The sequence below is a fragment of the Euprymna scolopes genome, chromosome 39, assembly GCF_053919585.1.
Source record: "Euprymna scolopes isolate OS-2025 chromosome 39, ASM5391958v1, whole genome shotgun sequence".
Classification (NCBI taxonomy): domain Eukaryota; kingdom Metazoa; phylum Mollusca; class Cephalopoda; order Sepiida; family Sepiolidae; genus Euprymna; species Euprymna scolopes.
This window is the reverse complement of record NC_136520.1, coordinates 12,991,620-13,014,655: the sequence shown is the minus strand read 5'-3', so window position 1 is coordinate 13,014,655 and position 23,036 is coordinate 12,991,620. Positions and strand designations below refer to the sequence as shown.

The 23,036-nt window shown below is 32.8% G+C and overlaps 1 protein-coding gene across 16 annotated transcripts in view; it reads left to right on the top strand.

The window, feature by feature from the left end:
- Positions 1 to 23,036, top strand: part of LOC145263650 (5-hydroxytryptamine receptor-like) — a 1,538,699-nt gene that overhangs the window by 1,437,468 nt on the left and 78,195 nt on the right. For all 16 annotated transcript variants that reach the window (XM_080120518.1, XM_080120520.1, XM_080120516.1 and 13 more), the window contains one exon: positions 21,452 to 21,513. The gene's annotated coding sequence lies outside the window, so the exon portion shown is untranslated. The remainder of the gene's footprint in view (positions 1 to 21,451; positions 21,514 to 23,036) is intronic.

Below are 23,036 nucleotides of genomic sequence, written 5' to 3'. Positions count from 1 at the left end.
CTGTTTACTTTTAATACATCTAAAACCAAGCTTCTACCATTACATCATCAACGATGTGATCTCTCTCTTACGTCAATCGAAATAAATGTTTCTCATCTTCGGAAGGCTTGATATTTTGACAAGAGTTGGGGATTGGCCTTTACTTCTAATATGAAATAGAATACGTACATCAAGTCTGTTTCCAAAGTGGCTGGAAATATTGTTGGATTCTTCCATCGATTCAGTAGATATCTCACTGCTGATGTAATTCTCTACCAATATAAGAGCCTGGTCGCTACATCTAGGCAACAGCTGCTAGAAATATTTTATCCTGCCCTGACAGAGTCCAAAATACATTTCGTAGCCTCGTAGAGAAAGTCCTTTCCTCTTCCCTGCTACCCTTTTCTCACAGGAGAGACGTTTGCAGCCTGTCTCTGCTTTATCGTTATTTTCATAGCAAAATAATGTCGGAGCTCCAATCTATGGTCTCCTTTCGCCAAATTCCCATGAGAAAAAGTCGTTTAGCTGAAAACACTATCAACATTTTCACCCATTTTTTTCTGTGCCATAACCTAAACGTAGATTCCATAAACAACGTTTCTTTCTTAGACTGCACACCCGTGGAACTCACTTCCGCTTTCCTGTTTTCCAGTTTACTACAGTTTGGCCGTCTTCAAGTACAATGTAAACAAATACTTGACGAGACGTTCATTTTAAGTAATCCAATTTACATAATTTTCACTACTAACGATGACTACAATATTGTCCCATTGACTACTGTACACTCTTGAACCTTCATCCTCCAGCGGCCTCGTGGCCTTGATAACGGATGAATCCTATGTAATACAAAATCACTATTTCATGGATTGGAATCTACCTATCCAACTAATACGTATTATTGGCCAAATTTTTATATGCAAGGACATTTTGTTTAGTTTATTGCATACATAGCTTAATAGCTAGTCTAAAGGGATTTGCAATAAACATGCCCCTCTCACCCGCCAAGAGATATTAGCGATTCCTACGCGATTTTTTTTCGTAAATCATTCTACTTGTTTATTCACAAGAAATACTCTGGGGCTTTGATACCCAATCAATATTCGCGGGTCGAACTGACTTTAGGATTTCTTCGAATTCTTAATCAATTTGTTGTTGTTCATTTCCGGCATTTTTAGATAAAAAAAAAAAACTCGAGGCCAAACAGAACCGAATAATTAGTGAGACGGGCGGAAGTGAAAAGGGAATGTCGGTAAAAGAAATAGAAAGTGGAATCTATAATCAGTTATTTCGTATTTGGAACAAAATGAAGTTCATTAAATTAAGAATACATAACAGTAGAAAAAATGCGTAAAGAGTCGTTGTATTGTATTTTCATCTTTATATTTTGTTTTAATTGAAGAATCATATCGAAAACATTTCTAAGTGCTCGTGCGTTTTCATATTATGTGCCTTTATGAAAGTTATCGATCTCTCCAAAATCAACAGAAACTCAAATAATCAATATATGAATTCTTTTGCATCGATTAAGGTAACCATATACATATAATAATAATAATAATAATAATAATAATAATAATAATAATAATAATAATGATTGAGGCATATAATTGTATTGAATATATATATATATATATATATATATATATATATATATATATATATATATATATATATACATATAGATATAGATAGATGGATAGATATTAGTGATGGAACGATTCCAATATTGTCAAGATTCCGACAGAATTAACGATTCCGAACTAATTCCCGATTTCGATACAATACCGATTCTGACTCCGATTCTTTATAAATTTCTAAATATTCAACTTCAAATTTATAGTTTTTCTCGATTACCGTAAAAACACGTTAAATGTGTAAATATTTTCTTAAAGGAAAAACCTGCTTCTGGGGGATGATGTACAGATTTTTATTTACTGGTAGTTTAAAAAATAGTTATTATTATATCATTACTACGAGCAGTGAAAGGTTTTGTTTAAAAAAAAATCAATTAAAAAAAAAACCAATAATTAATGGAATCGTTTTTAGGCATTTGAAAATAGGTACAAATACCAATTCCGATACTTCAAAAAGTTACGATTGTTTCCATTCCCGTTTCTTATCAATCGTCCTAATACTAATATATATCTATATATCTATATGTCTATATATCTATATATCTATCTATATATATATATATATATATATATATATATGAGGGGCGTGCAATAAGTATTGTCCCTGCCCCACTTCCCATAGCAGTAGATCAACGAATCTTGGCACAGTCTATCTCTACATAGAAACCACACAGAGTTACGCATTTCTCCCATCGTTTTATGCAGCTCTGGAGACCATTTTTGTAGAACGCCCCAGGTTGGTCCTAAAACCAAGACATGACTTCAAATATCAAGGCTGCATCATCTGGGAAACGCTCTCCTTTCAAAAACAACTTCATGGCTGGGAAGAGATGATAGTCAGAGGGTGCAAGGTGAGGACAGTAGGGAGGATGGGGAAGGATTTCATTACCCCGCACTCGTTCTCCTGATTTGGCGACATGCGAGTTGTGGACCGGAGCGTTGTCCTGCAGGAGGAGGTTACCTTTGGTGATCTTGCCCCGTCTCTTGATTTCTATAGCTTCCCTTAATTTCCTCAAAAGCGAAGCATAATAGGCTCCTGTAATTGTGGTACCCTATGCCAGGAAATCTGTCATCACTACTCCATCCTGGTCCCAGACGGCTGTGAGCATGACCTTGCAAGCAGAGGGCTGCACACTTGCCTTCTTCGGGGTTAGTGAGTCCAAGTGATTCCACTGTATTGACTGGGTTTTGGTCGCTGGATCATAGTGATGGGCCCATGTTTCATCCTGTGTAATCATTCTTTTGAAAAACTTCTTCTTGGCACATCTCCAAATTAATCCTCAAGAACTCGACGCATTCTCGCTTGTGGAATGGTGTGAGCAACCTTGGAATCCATTTGAAGAAATACTTTTCTTCTCATCAGAGGGTAGGAATTAGCAAAATGCGGGATCCGATTTTGCATACAAAAGTATTTGATGCAACTGCAAGTAAGTCAAATATCTTACTTAATAAGAAAAAGTGAAGCAGAGGGAACATGGTGAAGAAAAAGGTGAGTTCACGTGAATGGATAGTCAAGTGAAAGGAAAAGCATCCAATGACGGTAAAATCCAAAAAATGTAAGTTCAAGAAAGTTAATTTAATTTTCCATTCGCACATATAAAATTCAAGGAAATTGCGTAATTGGAAGATGGTCTAAAATAGTCAGAGAGGCTCTTGGGTTATTTTGGACCATCTGCCAATTACGCGATTTCTTTGGAGGCGAAACTTACAGTGTTTAGGTAAATAAACAAGCAAAACATACACTATAAAAGCAGGGATAGCGTGTCTATACGAACGGATATTTGATGAGGCCTTTTTACAGCACCCATTCCATAGTGCAGACATCGTTCCAGGTTCGATCGCTAGCAAGGGATACACGTAAATCCTTCCGCATTACTGAGGTGTAACACCCCCACACACACCCACACACACACACACACACACACACACACACACATATATATATATATATATATATATATATATATATATATATATATATACATATATATATATATACTTAGTTATATTTGGGAAAAATCTACAGATTTCTCTTTTAGAAAGAAGGATTCCAAAAATAAGACCGTGTTTTTATTTTTATTTTCAGACAGTTTATTTCAACGGAACTTTCTTAAAATGAATATATACCCGCACTTACACACACATATAGATATATAAATATGTATACATATATATATATATATATATTTTTATATCCCTGATATATATATATATATATATATATATATATATATATATATATATATATATATATATATATATATATTGTATCAAACTGCCGGAACAAAGGAACCACAACTAAATAATTCTATTTTTCATATTTCGGCATAGATTTTCTTGAGTTAATCTATATTTTCGGACAACGACGGCGACAGGATAGGGGTAATCTAGTGTATCTGCTAAAAATAGGGAAATAATAAATATCTGCATTTACTTGTCGAAGAATTTTTCATGGATGAAAAATAAGAATTCTCTTAAATGGATATGTTTACTTCTAAAATAAAATAGATAGTTTTATTTACATAAAAAGAAGACTTGCATTTTTGGCTAGAATATAAATCCAGGAAAGACTAGTACTCCTATTAATGCAACATGTATTTAAAAAATAAAAAAAATGACAAACACAACACTTGTTACACATAAGTATATTTTTGGAGTCGATGAGTCTGTTGAAAATGATGTGGCGTTTTAATTTTCAATGAAAAACAGCTTTTTAAAGTACAGTCCGTTACGATTAAATGTGGTTTATTTCATACACAATTTAAATGTGTTCTATTGTAGTCACAAATTTATTTCCACTTTCTTTTTTTTTCGCTGAGATAATTTTTTTTTTACTATTCGTGTGACTAGAACACATTTTCTGCTCGTCGTATGTCCAATACGTCGTCATCAAATATCTTTGCAAATAAATGTGGACTTCTTGAGCTACAGGTTAAAGAAGTGCGTTTGACTTTCTAATGGCTGCGTGGGAAACGAAACAGACTGGAAAAGTAGATGCGGAAAGTTTGAATCCAGGTATTTCCCGAGATATAGTTTAAGCAGACCCACATTTGTCCGGAAGTATAGCTAAATAACTACGCATTAGTCAAAAGTCTTAGTTTCCCGTTCGGTAAACATAAATTAAACGCTGCGTAAACAAATTCTTTATGAACCGTTCAGCTGAATACAATTTTCTCATGTTAAAGTCCAGCCTAAACAAATTCTTGATGAGCCGTTCCTCTTAAGTAATACCATTTTCCGAATTTCCACTACTAACGATTACTATATTATCCCATTGACTACTATACACTCAGTAACACTTATCCTCGAGTGGCCTCCGGGCCTTGATAAATGGTGACCCCCATGTAAGAAAAAATGTTAAGTTTTATTTATACTATTAAAATGTCACCATTATTATTGTTTACATTATATACGGCGACCTACGTAAATGGAGGTGTAGAATAACTAATAAAGATATAGAATATGTCCTGTTCTAACATTATGAGAAATCGTAGAATATGTATGGTTTTACTTGGCGTGTTTTTCGTGCGTGCGATTGTATATTTGTTTATCTACCATGTTTTATGTACTTTAGCGACACATACAATTCTCGGTAATATATCGTGTTTATATTAATGAATAACAATTTCTCTGCTTCTCTGCTTGTTTGATGCATCATATAATTCGATTCCAATTACATACAATACAATTTATCACAATAAAACGTTTACGTATTAAGTTCTTCAGCACCAAATATATACAGATAATAAAATAAATAATAAATATATAAGAGAATTATTATGGTGCGAGGGGGAGAACATTCTATTATTTATTAATTTAAATGTAGTTGCAGTGTGCACTATGTTGGGTGAACATCGCAAAGGTCGGATTTCCGTTTGAAACAACATGTATCATCAAAGATTCGCTATGCAAATTTTTCACCCTCGGATGTTCTGAATAATACGTATAGTTCTGCGATTTGCGACCATCTTATAAATAACCATGCGTGTGTCATGAATTTCAGTGATGACATGTTTACGATCTTGAGTAAGTCGGATTCGCCCTTTCATTTAAACATTCTAGAGACTATTTTTATTATGTCGTTTAGACCTTCTCTTTGCAAGCAAAAGGGGAATCTTTTAGAACTTAATGTAGTTTCCATGTAATTTTTCCCCCATTAATTTTTTTCTCCCTCGCAATATTCATGACTTTTTTTTTAATTGTATTCTACTCGATTTAGCACTGTTGAGCAAGGAACGAAACCTGGTTAGCTACCCTTTATTTTCATATTTTTAATTTTTAAATCATCATGTGGATTGGTCTGTATTCAGCCATTATTAAATTCTGTATCGCCAGAAAAACGTTCAAATATATATATGTATATATATATATATATATATATATATATATATATATATATATATATATATATATATATAAACTTTTCCAATATATATATGTTCATATAAAAATTTTCAAATATATATATATATATATATATATATAGAGAGAGAGAGAGAGAGAGAGAAAGAGAGAGAGAGAGAGAGAGGGGGGAAGTTCTGTTATAAATACACGTGAACATCTTTACATTTATTAGCAACAGCAGACGAGTTTCACCGAAAGGTATTCGGGATAAAATGGCGGATAACGAAAATGCTCGGTGGTCGTTGTGAATTAACCGCACTTTAAACTCGTTTTATCGATCGTGGGATCAATTCCGTTAATGGTTGCTAATAATAAGATCTAACGAGTAAATGGAAGGGATTGTTCGTCCACGTTTTGATCGTACATTAAATCAGACGGTTCCGTGGAAAATTAACGGCACGTCAGAAGATAGAAGGACGAAAGAGAACGATACGAGAAACAAAATGGCCGGCATAAAATGAAAGTACTGTAATCAGACTGCGAAATCTTAAAGACAATCGAGGAAATAAATCAAAGCGAAAAACATTCTTCTTCATTATACAAAAGTAAGTTTATCAACATATCTTTATTAAAGTTTTAATCTTAATCACACACACACACACACAAACACACATATATATATGCATATATATATGCATATATAGAAATATAGATATATATATTATATATTACGTACACACATGCATTTACATAGATACAGGCATGAATAATGGAAAAATGTAAAATCATGCGTGCACATATTTATACAGGGTGGCCTATAATCACTTTACATATTAAAGATTAAATATTTTTTTCTATTTATATATAGTTTTACTAGCCTTGGTGCCAATGTTGCCCAATTGTTTGTAGGTGTTTGTTGAGCAAACAAAAAAAAATAGTAGGCAGGCTCGAACCCGTACCGCGAAGGAGGCAAATAACGTAAAAAATACCGTAGTGTTTTTGCTATTCCGGCCATCGCCGAACTAGAACTGATGAATGTTTAAATTAAGGCTTGTCAATCGAAAAAAAAAACGGATGACTTTCGAAAATATCGGCAAAAAAAGCGAGCTCTCCCTGTGGATAAGTGTCCCGTTAAATATGACGGTATTAATGATGTTGTCATTTTTTTCGATATTCGTCGGGCGAAGGGTACCGCTTAAAAAAAAAAACTTGTGAAAATCCGTCCCCTCTCTCGAAAGTTTTAGACAGACATACAAACGTACATACATACATTTAAACACATAAGTGATATTTATATGTAGATTTCTTTTTCCAGAATAACAAATGAGACCCTTAGAAAATGTTGATATAGATAATTTTAAAACAGAACAACAATTGAAGATAATTGAATTGAAGTTTGGAAATGAACGGTTAATTGTTGCACTGCAAATATCTTATATACGCTTTTTTTAATATTCGATATCCTCTTATTAGGCATGCAATAATGAACTTAGTGATGCGTTTTCAAAATTATAGCTCTGTAAATGATAGGTCTTGACATAACTGATATCGCGCAGTACGCACACTTGAAAATACTCTAGATGTGAGACGTAACATTATAGAGAACGCAACTACATCCACTAGAAACGTTCTTAAATCTTGCCATCTCACGGACTCCTCTGCAGTGCATTCAAAGAGATTTGCACATATGTCCTTCAACAGTTCAGTATGTGCAATTTTTTCAAGGGCAAGATACTGCTAAACTACACGATCAGTCCCAAACCATCCAAGAACTGTAGGCAAACGCACAACAGGAAGTTGTTTTTCCCTACAACCGCCGATGTTAAGGACTGTCATTGAGAATAGCTTTGAAATAGCTCGACTTTGCGAAGCCGTGAATGGAGGCTATTTAAAAGATATAAACTTGTGTAATGAAGTCAGAAACTGGAAGAAATGATATTGCATTTGTTTACAAGTTGATCGTGGTAAATGAGGCTCATTTCTTTTACTTTGAATGCGTATGCCAATTAGAAGATTACCAGATTCTGAGGTGCCGGAAATCCATTCCAAGTTCGAGCGAGTTAAATGCACCCAGTTATAGTTATTGCATGATGTGGAATAACGCCGTAAAAGGTTATAGGGTCCTTTTACTTAGAAGATGCCAATGTAAATGATGCAACTGTAACTGTGGATATATATGGAGATGTGGTAGCGAATTTTATTCACCGTCGTCTAGCAAACATCTCGAGCAACAAGATTAAACAACTGCACATACATCTAAACCCAAAATGAAGCTGTTATCTGTAATGTTTTAGAATCGAAATATCTCTCGAAATTCCAAATTTAGGAGGTCTATTGACAACGCTGTTCTTAACATGACAATATTCAATTAACTGAAGAGAAAAAACTCGTAATTATTTTGTTTTACGCGTTAAATAAGGCGACATAAACATGGAATTTGATATACTACTATTGGTGGACGAGTTGAAAAGAAAGGGAATATTTGAACAACTAACGGCAAAAGCCAGAACTGCTACCAGTGATTTCGCTTACAATAAACAGTTCATATAAAGTAAGCATTCATTACTTATGAAACTTCCTTTTTTACATTCTATTTTTATTCTAATAGACCCTTGTTCGGTATTTTATCAATAATTACGGATTTACGCATTCCTTTGATTGTTTTGAATTCATAGTGGAAGCCAGATTATTTCATTTCATTCACAGCCGCCAGTTTCCGCAATATTTAATAGGCGATGCTGGCCATCAACAATAACCGTAGTAACCATTTTTCGAAAGGTAGGTCAGGCTTCCCCAGGAAACGCCGGTTAACGGGTCCTGTTAGGCATTAATATTCATGATTCTTTGAGAAAATGAATATGAGAATAAATCTCTATTTATTAAAACATAATTGATGAATTATAATACATTTAATAATATATTATTAAAAATGCCTTCATCGTAACAAGTATTCTAACAGGAATAATTTCCAACAAATTCAGGCTCTATAGTAAAAACATTAGCAGATAGATGAAGACACAATTATGAAACAAAATCAAATTTTCCTATTACACGTGTATCCAATTTTTAAAATCCGACTAGATTTCTGTATATATTATATTTGCGCACGCGTATATAAACGCGTAATAGTGAGCATCAGAGAATATTTAGTTATGTTTCTCTGTGATTGATCTCGTCACATCAAAGATCTAAGCAACAAACAGAATCTAGTCCCCCCTCTGGCCGCTTGCAAAATCTTAAGACATGTCAATATCGATCATCTTACATCATTAACGGAGATTTCAACTCGCAGAAATAAAAAAGTAAATTTGATTCTCAAAAACATTCATGTGACCTCAATATGGCCTCCAGGATGTCTTTAAATGGGTTCCTTCGCATCGACTTCTTTTGCTTGACCGATTAAAGAGACGGTCGATAAAAAGCACGAAATATGACTACATATTTACAATTTTATATATATATATATATATATATATATATGTGTGCGTGTGTGTGTGTGTGCGTATAAATATATATACATACACACACATATATATATATGCATATATATATATATTTATATATATATAGCATGAAATATGACTACATATTTACAATTATATACATATTTACAATCACGCACACACAAACACACACACACATATATATATGTATGTATATAAAAACAAAAAAGGGTGTATGTATATATATAAAAAAGTATGTATGTATATATATATATATATATATATATATATATATATATATATATATATGTATATATGTATGTATATAAAATTGTAAATATGTAGCCATATTTCGAGCTTTCTACCGACCGTCCCGTCCCGTTAATCGGTCAAGCAAAAAAGTCGATGCTATAGAAAATATTTAACGACTCATACACACATATATATATATGTGTGTATATATATATATATATATATATATATATATATATATATAATTGTAAATATGCTGCCACATTTCGTGCTTTATATATATATATATATACATATATATATATATAATTATACATATGTGATCACATTTAGTGCTATATATACAGAGAGAGAGACAGACTGAGAGAAAAGGATATATATATATATATATATATATATATATAGAGGCGTATATATATATGTGTGTGTAGATATATATATATATATATATATATGCGCCTCTATGTATGGATATGATTATATATATATATACGTTTATATGTACACATATATATGTATATATTTACATATTGTATGCTTTAATACATATATATCTATTAATTTACTTTTAATCACGTTCACAGATAAGAAGTCATATTACCACTTGGACGTAATGGGACTTTTTGGGAGTATGCCTTGGAAAGATTAAAAAAAATATTAGCTTATGTTTCATTTAAAATCCTGCATATCAGTACAGTAAAGGAAACAAGTAGAAGAAACCTTGACACCTCAAAAGCATGTGGACCCGATCTTATCCCAGCTGTGCTATTAAAAAAGTGCTCAGCCGAAGTAGCTCCAGTTCCCTCCAAACTCTACAACAAATGTCTTAATGAAGCCTGCTTTCCGGGCTGTTGGAAAACTGCTTCTGTTGTACCAGTATTCAAGAATTCTGGCGAAAGGACAGACCCATCAAATTATCGCCCCATTAGCCTCCTCCCACTTTTTGCCAAAATATTTGAGACCATAATTAACCATGCTCTAGTCCATCATCTTACAGATGCTAAACTACTGACTGACAAACAATATGGATTTAGACAAGCCCGTTCCACAGCAGACATCCTCACTGTGATCTCTGAACGTATATACTATTCACTGGACAAAGCGGGGGAAGGCAGAGCGGTAGCTCTAGATATATCTAAGGCTTTTGACAGGGTATGGCATGAGGGTCTCCTCAGTAAAATCAGATCATACGGTATCACTGGTAGAATACTTAACATAATTAAATCCATCTAAGATAAGAGAAAAATCCAGGTAGTCCTCGACGGTCGCACATCTAAACAATATGATATAAATGCGGGAGTGTCCCAGGGTTCTATCCTTGGACCTCTATTGTTCCTGATATTCATAAATGACCTCCCCGACAACATTGCCTCTGAGATGGGTATATATGCTGATGATACTACACTCTATGGCAGACACGACAGGAAGACGAATGAACACATTTCTAAAGAAATGGCAGAAACACTAGAGGAAGACCTCCAATCTGTAGTGGAATGGGGACAAAAGTGGTTGGTCGCGTTCAATGCTGCCAAGACTAAACTAGTTTCATTCAATAATTACAAGAAACCCTCTCTACCACCCATAGCAATGGCCAACGACTCTTTATCTGAGAGTCCATCTTTCAAACTCCTTGGCCTAACGTTCACAGGAAACATGAGTTGGAACAATTACATTGAAGGCATTGCCAGGGCCGCTGCAAGAAAGGTAGGCTCTCTCTACCGTGCTAGAAAACTACTAACACCCGAAAGTATCCTGTACCTCTATAAGGCCACCATTCGCCCATGTATGGAGTATTGCTGCCACATCTGGGCTGGTGCATCGGCTACTAGTCTCTCGCTCCTTGACAAGGTTCAAAAGAGAGTCGCAAACCTGATAGGCCCTGAACTGGCATCTAAGCTTCAGCCTCTGTCCCATCGACGAAATGTTGCATCCCTCTGCCTTTTCTACAAGTATTTTAGTGGTGAGTGTTCTGACGAACTGCAATCACTTGTGCCCCCACGGAGCGAGCACCCTCGACAAACCCGACAGGCTACTAGATCCCACCCCCACACTGTAGAGGTCCCTAGATGTAAAAGATCTTTTTACTCCAATAGTTTCTTCCCCAGAACCGCGAGACTCTGGAATTCCATTCCAGGTCCCTGCTTCCCCAACAGTACTGACATGCAGAAGTTCAAGTGTAACGTGAACCGACACCTTGCTGCCCAAATCCCTACATAGTACCCCAGTAGTTGTTGCCCCTGAGAGTAGCCCCCTACACCAAAGTGGCAATTTGCCTTGTTTGGGGTGAAAATGTAATAAAAAAATAAAAAAAAAAAGGAAGGGAATTCCAACGTCTAACTGTTCGAGGGAAGATACTATTAGAGTAGAAAGCCTTTGGCATTTAGAGCCTCTAACATTGAAGCGTTGGGATATTTTTGCTTAGCAGGTTTTTGTGTCGGAAGATCACAAGTGCAACGAGTGAATCTGAGTACATTTATTTTAATAGTTGTAAAACAGACAAATGCAATATTGAGGTGATTGGGCGTCATGAAAATTAGATTTATTAGATTGAGGGCTTTTTTTGACCCAACGAAAGGAAGAGACTAGTGGTAGATACACTAGGTCATATGTGGCAAGAAGACTCCAGGCATAGGCGCATTGGTAAAAATAAAAGATACACCAAGATGTGAGTAAGCTTCTAGCGGAGTTCGCGACGTCTTCAATGTATTTATTCCAGTTCATATTGAAGAGCTTGAAGAAATATCCCAGGTACGAGTCTATTTGTCATGGATATCCGTGGTTAGATGAGCTTCTTGCACTTGATAATAGAGAGCAGCTAGTTCTTACTAGCATTAAATGTTAACATCAATTTATTGCCTCTTTCACCTACGGTTTGTCAAAGAATTCGACCATTATTTTAGATTTGTGTACATGCGTAACACATATATATATATCGCACACGATATTATAAGGCAAGTCGTTTATATTCACCGTACGGATTTTACTAGATTACCCTCTAGAATTATAACCACTTTTTTCTTACTTATATATATATATATATATATATATATATATATATACATATATATATATATATATATATATATAGAGAGAGAGAGAGATAGAGAGAGAGACAGTGATAGACAGAAAAGAGAGCAAGAGAGGGAGAGAGTAGTAAGTGATGAAAATATATATGGCAATTAAGCTACACAGGATTATCCGCATTTCTTTCTAGTGAGAATTCTTCAAGTTTATACTGAAAATTTACGAATAAAATTATATCTTTTTATATTAATTTATTTAATTTAATGAAGCTGACACACTCACCAAACACACACACACACACACACACACACACACACACACATATATATATATGTATATATATATATATATATTTCATTACTTATATGTGTTTTTAATTTCCTTACAACTTTCATAATGTAATTATTAATGTAATTAAATACCCTTATTTATCCCGTTTTATTATTACATGCACTCTCAAAACCCTCCTGGTGATGTGTACATATCGTAATTTTCTGACTAATTTCAGAGCAATAAGAATGACACAAACATTACATGGATTCATAAAATTGGCTCTCTTCCATCTTTTTGCATCTCAATACCATGGCCAAAATAGCACCTTAGTTCGAACGCTCATTTTTACCTTTTATATACGCATCCAAAAATATATATCTATATCTACATATGTATATTTAACAACACTGATGAAGACTGAAGGATCGGTCGAAATTATGTACTTGGAAAAAATTTTTTTGAAATTTTTTTCATAAGATTATTTTGTGTTTCTACATGTTACCAAAAGATAACGAATAAAGAAAAAGTTATGTTTTATCCTTTTGTAATCTTTTTTTTTAGATTCTCATATATATATATATATATATATATATATATATATATATATATATATATATATATATGTGTGTGTGTGTGTGTGCGTGTGTGTGTGTGTGTGTGTGACTACTAAATTTACTGACATAAAATTAATATACGAAAGTATAGATTTATGCGTAAACTTTAAGTATTTACTTCAAAATGCCCAATACGTAGGTAGAGCTAGTTAGTAATTTATAAAATACATATGCCGATTAAGCTACACTGAATATTCCGCGTTTCATCCACTCTAGGATTCTTCAGGCTTATGCATAAGCCTGAAGAATCCTTTATACGTTTTATAACTTAGTATATATATATATATATATATATATATATATATATATATATATATATATATATATATATATACATAATTAAAAAATGTAATAATAATTTAATTATAATAATATTCAGTATATATATATATATATATATATATGGCGTGTTTGTATTTACATATATATAATTATATATATATATATATTATATAAACATATCAGTATGTTTTATTTACACACACACACATATATATATGTATATATATATATATATATATATATATATATATATATATATATATATATATATATATATATTAACGGCCTATTTAAAAAAACATTATTATTATAAAGTTCCTTTTATATGTAAAAGTTTAATCCTATTCAGGGAATTAAGAAAAGCTGCGACTTTTAGGAAACACCCTCATTCCGATTTACTGACGTTCAACATTTTGTCTGACTGCCAACTGTTAACGTACGCCTGCATGGTATTCTCAGTTTCTGAAGATCCTTTCAGTATAAATTTTCTTCCTGTGGATTGATTAAAGATACCTTCATTTTAAAGACGTGGCTAGATTTACTGCTTAAGTAAGAGTCCAAGGACGAACAATAATGATCATGTTCTACAGTGATAATAAGGAGAGCATTAAATACTAGTGTATTTAGCAATAGATATTGTAATTTCAAATGAAAATATGTATATATTAATAAATATACGAATATATATATATATATATATATATATATATATATATATATATATATATACGTAATATATACATATACACCCCTGGTTTACTTCAACTTTTACTGTAAAATTTATTTTGTAAATAGTTATTAAATGCAGTAAAGTATTGAAAAACATTCACTTTGCTCTGTGTTATGAATGCATTTAAAAATAATTAATTTATCATATCTACACGGTATCTATAATATACGTGGCACGATTGAGAATTTGATTTGTTAAGGTTGTGCGTGTTTTTTGTTGCTAATTCATCTAAAATTATATTATTTACAAGATTTTTTTATATTTTATTTACACAAAATATTACAGCAAGTTTTTGTTTTATTATACCATTTTAAGGTAGCACACTTACAAGCCACCCGACCTATTAAAGTTAAGAATGTGTTTTTTTTTTTACAAAAAGAAAAAAAAAAGGTTACTAATTCATTAGGATACCTTTTGGACATAATTAGAAAATGTTGGCATACGGATGTTTATAATGATAGCGCATTTTTTATGAGTATGTTTTTTTAATTGATTTAATATAACTAATTGATAAAAATAGATTTTTCTTTTATATTTGCAATGTAAAAGTACAGAATATTTTACATACTGTTTTAGTTTAGATAGGTAGATAGATATATTGTTTGTTTATTTTTTAACTAATAAAAACGGTATTTACACTACTCTATGCTTTACATACAAATTAACTAGAACAAAAGTAGATAAATGCACACATACAAACGCACAAATACACATAAAGGTAAACATATATATATATATATACATATATATATATAATTTAAAGGAGATTAGAACAATAGTCTAAAGAGCTGAGTGTATTTCAATGTAACAGGGAAATTACTAGTTTAATTAAAATACAGGAAAGAGAAAGTGCTCTTTGTAATTTAGATATATAATAAGCTCGATAGGTAAATATCTTAGAGCTAATTTAATATTAAGTAATGTGATTGATAATTTAAAATTCAAAAATCAAATTATAATTAAATTAAAAATCCGTTTCATAAGAAGGAACAGCAACAAAATCAATTATCTGTATGATCGTTTCGGATAACAATGCTTTTTATTGTGGTAGACATCAAGTTACGTACAATAATTACATATAGTTTTTTTTTAATTAGAAAGGTCTCCTCGTCAGCAAATTTTGAAGGGTTTTTATTAAATTTAAAAGACACCATAAGTAAACCTAGCATTAAAAGTTAGACAGATGTATCTGAAAAAAATTGAAAAAAAAGGTCTGGATTTAAAATTTATAAGAAAATTAATATGGGTTAGAGATAGAAAAGAAATAGATTAAAATATAAGTTTGAATTTAAATTATAAGTTTGATTTAAGTACCACATTTCAAATATATATATATATATATATATATATATATATATATATATATATATATATATATATATATGCATATATATGAAAAAATAGACACACATAGGTATAAAGGTATATATATAGAAAAATATATAGAGAAATTTACGTTTTAATTTTTCGCTTTTTGAAGTCAGGAACTATGGTTAAAATACTCATTTAGATGTTTGCTATAGCTTTTTACCTTATCGAATGATGAATTTTAAGAGGGGGGGACGCCCCTGCAATAATTTATTTCCGTTAGCGTACTTTTGATTTAAAGACGCTATAGTTTATATTTCAAATGTTGTAAGGGGAGATAATTGTCATATTTTCTTTATTTTATTTAAAGGGTGTAAGGGGGATAATTAGTCTAACTTAATTTATTTAAAAAAAAATGCAATCTATTTTTACTAATAAGTAATTTCTAATGATTTAAGGTGGTTAATATTTATTAAATTTAAACCAACGTTTATGATTGCATGTAATTAGCTACTTTCTTGAATTTGATAGTGTGGTTATATTTTTTATATCTTCATATTTTAAAATTTTTAGGGTCTCTTTTTTACATAGTGCACAAAATTTATCTCCTGGTTTATATGGTTTGCAAGTCTCAATTATTCGCCATTTTAAGTTGAAAGAAATATTGCTATTTTTGCTTTCCGAAACGATCGTACAGATAACTGATTTCGTTGTTGTTCCTTCTTATGGAACGGATTTTTAATTTAATTATATTTTGATTTTTAAATTTTAAATTATCAATCACATTAATTAATATATATATATATAGAGAGAGAGAGAGAGGGGGAGGGAGAGACAGACAGACAGACAGAGAGGGGAAGAATAAAAAATAAAAAAGGAACAAACCGAGTTATGTGTTCATCAACGTTTCGTCTTTATATCGAACCTTCCTATGGATGAATCAGATTAAGAAAACAAAACCACCAATACAAATATTTGAAAATGTTTTCTCTACAAAATGTGACGCTGTTCTATTTCAGAAACGGAAACAGACGTTGGAAATTCAAAAAAGACGGGGAGCTTGCTTATTAATTATTACAGGGGGTGTTTCTATGTTGTAAGAAGTTTAATTTCTTCTACAATTAAATTATGTTCTTTTAATAAAATGTTACTTATTAATGGCGCTACATTAAAGAAACTTGCATGTTGTGTAATTGTGCTTGAATTCGCTGATTCAAGAAGTCTCCGGCGCGGTGTATTAGAGATAAATTTAACTTTTTTTTTTACACAGTGATCACCACTTATCAAGGATCGGAAGCCACTCAGGGATAAGGATTATTGCAAGTACATTACGTTAGTGTGGAGATTTGACGAAGTGTTTACTTAAGGGGGCGGTTCATTAGGAATTTGTTAACGTTGAACTTGAATACATCCAAGTTGTAGTCCGGTGGGAAGCAGGCAGACGGAACAGATTCCACAAACGTAAAGTTATAAGAAAGAAGCTTTGTTCATGGAATCCTCGTTTTGATCTAGGCACAGATATAGAGTGGGGGAAATTTTTCACAGTGGATTCAGCTAGCCGGGTGTTTTACGTGAAAGATTGGCGAGGGGGGCCAGAGATTGGAGTTCAGACCTGCCATGGAAATTACGATAAAACAGGGATAGGCTCGAACCGTCTCTTCTGTGGGAGAGAGGTTGCAGGGGAGAGAAAAGGGCATCCCCCACTAAGCCACGAAGTCAATTTTGTACTCTGTCAAGGCAGGATAAACTGTTTTTAGCAACTCCTGCCCAGATATGGCAACAGTATTCCATCCTTGGACATCCTTGGCTTTTATATAGATAGAGAATTGCATCAGTAGTGAGATATCTTCTGGAGCGGTAGAAGGATCCCGCCATATTGGAACTCTTTTTGCTTGTTTAAAGTCAAAGCTGTGATTATGCTGCAATGAATAAGAGCATAATGCAGTTGGAGAATTGCTATTTTTATATAGGTTCTATGTTCACTGGGTCTTTTTTCTAAATTACTCTGGGTTTCACTTGGTATATATAATGAATGAATGGCAAAAGTCTACATTCCAAAGTTCATGATAGTAGTCATCTTACAATTTATTCATTTAATTTAGTTGGCATTCACAATTCGTGACAGAATCTGTTTCGTTACACAAAATTAATCACTTAATCAATCAGAGAATCTATTTTGCCCTTAATGATTCATAAAAAATAGCAAGAATCAATTCATCAAAAAGAGATAAAGTGCGTTCTGACATTATTAAAAATACGAAAATTCGGAACGGAGCTGTAAATACTTATAATGAGTTTATATTACACCATTATGAAGTGAAAGGCTGTGTGCTACGAATCAGATACTGTCAAGTATTTATAATGCAAACAGAATTAAATAAATAAATTGTGAGATAGTCGCATCATGAATTCTTGAATATAGTTTTTGATAATTCATTCATTATATTGCTCTGTAAGTACATTGAGCTTTTTAAGTAAGGATTGGTATATATTATAATGAAAAAAAAAAAATATTCCCGCAGATTCCTTCAATGTTGACTGACCATGTATACCCAGTGTAAGTGTTCTTGCTTGTTAAATTTTTATGGCAATATTTGCACAATCTCATACCACACCTCTCCTGAGTCAACATTGTTGAATGCATACTTATATATATATATATATGTATATATATATATATATATATATATATATATATATATATATATATATATTACACAGTGATTACCACTTATCAAGGCTCGGAAGCCACTCAGGTATAGGGTTATTGCAAGTACATAACGTTAGTGTGGAGATTTGATGAAGTGTTTACTTTGATTTGGGTTCAGATAAAGAGTGGGGGAAATTTTTCACAGTGGATTTAGCTAGACGAGTGTTTTTCGTGAAAGATTCGCGAGGGAGGACCAGAGATTGGAGTTCAGACGAGCATCTGCCATGGAAATAACGATAAAACAGGGATAGACTCGTAACGTCTCTTCTGTAAGAGAGAGGTCGCCGGGTAGAGAAAAGGGCATCCCCCACTAAGCCACGAAGTCTATTTTTTACTCTGTAAATGCAGGATAGGCTTTTTGTAGCAGCTCCTGCCCTTGGACGTCCTTGGCTTTTATATAGATAGAGAATTGCATCAGTAGTGAGATATCTTCTGGAGCAGTAGAAGGATCCCACCATCTTTCCAGCGACCTTGGCAACAGACTTGATGTAGGTGTTCCATTTCAGATCAGGAGTAAAGGTCAAACCCAGAAGCTATATATATATATATATATATATATATATATATATATATATATATATATATATATATATATATATAGTCGACGACTCATCAGAGTGGCTGAATCTTGCTAGATTAGAAAGCGGCACCTCGTGATCGGGAGCCTACCTCTTTTTGATTCAATTTAAATTACATTTTTATTCCGTACTTTGTAAAATTGTTAAAAGTGCGCTTTGAAGATAAATAAATTTAAAATTGAATCTTGTACGTTTATTTTTAAAGCCTATAGTAAAAACATTTTGCTTAACAATTTTCATGCCTTGGATGAAATGCTTTTTAACTTGTATCTTATCTTTTTAAGATTATATTTTAAAACTCTCATTCTCTCTATTTTAGTTTGTATTTCTCCTCACACCACAGCTAATTTTTGCAACCTCCCTTTTGTATTATTACAGGTCTTAATATATTCTCTGTTTCAGTTTGTATTTCTCCTCACACAACAACTCATTTTTGCAACTCACTCTTTGTATTATTACAGGTCTGAATATTCTCTGTTTCAGTTTGTATTTCTCCTCACACCATCACTCATTTTTTTCAACTGCCCTCCTTTGTAATACAGGTCTGGATAATGAAAAAATCTGATTTGTTTTTTAACAAAAACTTTTAAATAACTTTTTTAGATTAAATTTTGTAAAACTTATTTCAGAATAGAACACATATTCTATATAGGTTTCATTTACAAATAATCTGTACATGACAAGAAAAATAGAGATGAAAATTTCCAAATAACTATATAACTGGTTACGGTCAGCGAAAGTCTTTGTTATTGCTGTTGTTATTATTATTATTATTATTATTTAAAACATTTTGTCTCCTGCTTTTTAGCGCGAGAATTAATATATATATATATATATATATATATATATATATATATATATATATATATATATATGTCAGGTCATGTCATATGCTACTGATACCATGTAACCCAGTACTACCTGCCTCATGGGCGGGTTAACGGCGACTAAACTGGTTCCCCCACCAGACTTGTTTGGTGAGGAGGGCGGCTAGTCTCCCTGAAGGATAAAAACAGGACCTTCCAAAGGACGAATGAACTCTTTTACTGGGTTAACGGCCAACTAGCACCGTATATATTTGTGTGTGTATATATGTGTATTGGGGTAGAGAGGCCTCCCGTAAGCCGTGGTGAAAGCAACCTTTCTAGGAAAAGCAAACCTCTTATTTAAAAAAAAACATAAAGCGGATGTCCATTACTCGCATTAAGCTGGTCATCAGTTTACTTTGTTGCTGGCTATCTTGCTCTTGCTTGTTGCTGGATCTCAACATTTTGAACCGAGAGAGAGACTTAGCTGTCGTACAAAGCTAAGACTATGTAACATCACATTTGTGTAGATACTCCCTCAGACATTTGGAATCATGGATTTTAAATGTTTGAGGGAATGGCACTTGTCTAACAAGAAGTTGCAATCATATATATATATATATATATATATATTTAGAACGACTGAGGTTGCAATCATCATCATATATATATATATATATATATATATAGAGAGAGAGAGAGAGAGAGAGAGAGTTATATATATATATATATATATATATATATATATATATATATATATATATATATATATATATATATATATATATGTTTAGAACGACTGGAAACTATGCTGAAAAAGGGGGAAAACATACAGCGCTTAGAATTCCCATATGGTAACTCATCTGGTATTAACCAGGCTCAACGTTACTTAAATTCGGTGGTCTTACAAAACCGGCGTGTTAACTTGAGTATGCAATACATTACGCTATATTACGTACGTATCATGAAACACTTCACAGTCATAAGTTAACGGAGACTCATCATATAAATTTTAATTTTAACGCATTTGTAAAAAAAAATAGTACAAACTGAATCTTAGATGAGTTACGTCATTTCGAACGCATGCGCCATAGCAACTTTGCGGTCGTGCAAACTAGGTACAGTTGTTTCCTCTTTGCCGTTTAATATACAACGAAATTGCCGTTTCTTTAATAGTGGATTGTTTTCTAGCATTTAATATTCTTTTGCCATGTCTACTTCTTGATACATTAAAAGTCACATTCTGTCTTCTATCGTTTTAGCAATTATTATTATTGATGTTATTGATTTTTCAAATCTATTTCCTCGTAAATTCTAGTCGCTGAGCACGCAGATCGAACAGGAACACATCTTACAACGATCCGTTATTATGTTTATCGATTAGATTCGATTTTGTTCATTAATTGATTTTGTATTTGTTTTCTTTTGTCCCGAACATTTAAAACTAATGTTTTATTTTCGTTTCTTTGGTCAGATTAAAATGGTTCAACAGGAATTACAGAAATAAGAGTGAGTTGAATATACTGCATGTTCCAGGTAAGTCATGTGCAACTCAGTTTAAAATAATTACGAGTACCGCTACAAAAGTAATGACAAATTATTATTTCGCCCAAATGGATTAGAAGGAATTGCAAATGGCATTGTTAATGTGACTAAACTTAGGTACCCATTACCTAAAAATTTAATCACTTTATTGACGATATTAACGGTGCACAACTCGGGAAAATTTACTCCTGTCATGGATGTGCCTCGGAAGCAGATATGTGTCATAGAATTACTAGAAATGCACGTTGGGAATAGTGGTGCCTATAACTTTCCCAGAAATGCTAAACTCTGGAAATCCTTCCGAGTTCCTGCATACTGTACTGTCATGCAGAAGTTCAAGTGTATTGTGAACAGACATCTTGCTGCACAACTCCCTAGATAGTAGCGCTGCAAATTATACCTCTGATAGTACGTCAGAATTGTACTCTTATTTGTTTTTGGGTGAAAATGTAATAAAAACAAATTCTGCAGCACAAAAGTTAATCTGTTTAATAGTTGTGCCACTTTCTTATACGTAGTTTACGTTATAAGTGTCAAAAATAAAAAAAAAAAGATGCTAAAAATGTCCTATTTGTTTCTATTTGTTCTATTCAGGTATTGCGCAGAAAGACTTGCGCAGAAACCATTTCACGCATTTTCATTGTTGAAGCTAGTTACAAGTTCTTTCTATCTATTATCATAAGAATTAGTATTTTTTAAAAATAATATTAATAATGCGAGGTAATTTCTCTTTTTGTAGACTCAAATGATCGCTTTATAAAACGGTCAGGTTTCGATACCCTATGTCTAGCCTAGTAGACAGTTTAAGCGAACTAGGACAAGGAGCGTTAATACGGCGAACAAGTGTCTAACTTAGAATTAATTATATATGTAATCTATAATATACATCACACCTGGCTGTTTAAATGCATGTATGTATATATGTATGTATGTGTGTATGTGTGTATGTCAGTTAATGTCTATGGGCCAAAGATAACGATTACAGCTAAGTTTGTATACTTGTAGAGCACACTAAGTATGTCTGATGCCCTGAATGATGAGGTATTGTTACGGATCAGCAGAGTAAGTACTACCTTTGGCAAGTTGGACAAGCGTCTGTGGAGCTGTCATGGCATCTTGCTTCCAACAAAGATTAAGGTTTACGCCGCATACGTTTCCCCTAGTCTTCACTATGTCTGTGAGACGTGGCCAACATACAGGAAGCATTTGAGATGTCTCGATCGATGCCACCAGATATGCCTACGGCGAATCTTAAGTGTGGACTGGAAAATGTATGCCAGTGATGTTGAGATATTTGAACGGACCCAATGTATAAACATTGAAGCTCTAATTATCAAACATAGACTGAGATGGGGTTGTCATGTGGTGAAGATGTCAGACAGTCGACTTCCCAAACAATTCCTTTATGGCGAGCTCGCCGAGGGAAGACGTTTGCCTCATAAACCTAAAGAGATCCAAGGATTGTTTGAGGTCCACTTTAAAAAATGTGAGATGGATGAGAGAACCTGGGTAAG